This window comes from Quercus suber, unplaced genomic scaffold, assembly GCF_002906115.3.
Source record: "Quercus suber isolate HL8 unplaced genomic scaffold, Cork oak 2.0 scaffold_296, whole genome shotgun sequence".
Lineage (NCBI taxonomy): Eukaryota > Viridiplantae > Streptophyta > Magnoliopsida > Fagales > Fagaceae > Quercus > Quercus suber.
In genome coordinates, this window is record NW_027069752.1 from 218,922 (window position 1) to 219,601 (window position 680).

Sequence of the window (680 nt, forward strand, 5' to 3'; positions counted from 1 at the left end):
TTATATTCTGGGGGCATCTTCTTGTACCTTGCAAGTCTAAGCTATATTGTCTCTCTTCTAGGTTGTGCCATTTCACAACTCCAAAATTTGAACCACATCATCTCCCTTCTGAGTGGTGCAGTTTCACATCATGTCTGAAATCTAGACAACATCACCTTCCTCTAACATTTGAAGTCGGTGTTGCATCATCTCTCCTCTAAGAGCATGATCGTGCAATGTCAAAGTCTCAGCAGCATTCTTCTCACACTCGAGGTTTTGTCAGCATCTCTTTGCATCCTCAAAGTCTTGATGGGAGCTTCCTAAAACTTCAAGGTTCTGTTGGTACCTTTGTTGGCATCTTCGACGGCTTGATGAGAGCTCCTTGCATCTTCAAAGTCCTGATAAGGACTCTTTGTATCTTCAAAGTTTAGTTGGCATCTCCTTGCATCTTCAAAGTCTTGATAGTGACTCTTTGCATCTTCAAGATTTAGTTGGCATCTCCTTGCATCTTCAAAGTCTTGATAGGGACTCTTTGTATCTTCAAAGTTTAGTTGGCATCTCCTTGCATCTTCAAAATTTTAATAAGAGCTCCTTTCATCTTCAAAGTTTTGGTGGCAATCTTCTTGAAACTTCAAGGGTTCGTTGGCATCTTCAAAGTTTTAATGAACTCCTTGAATTTTCAACGTCTTGAAATCCCGATA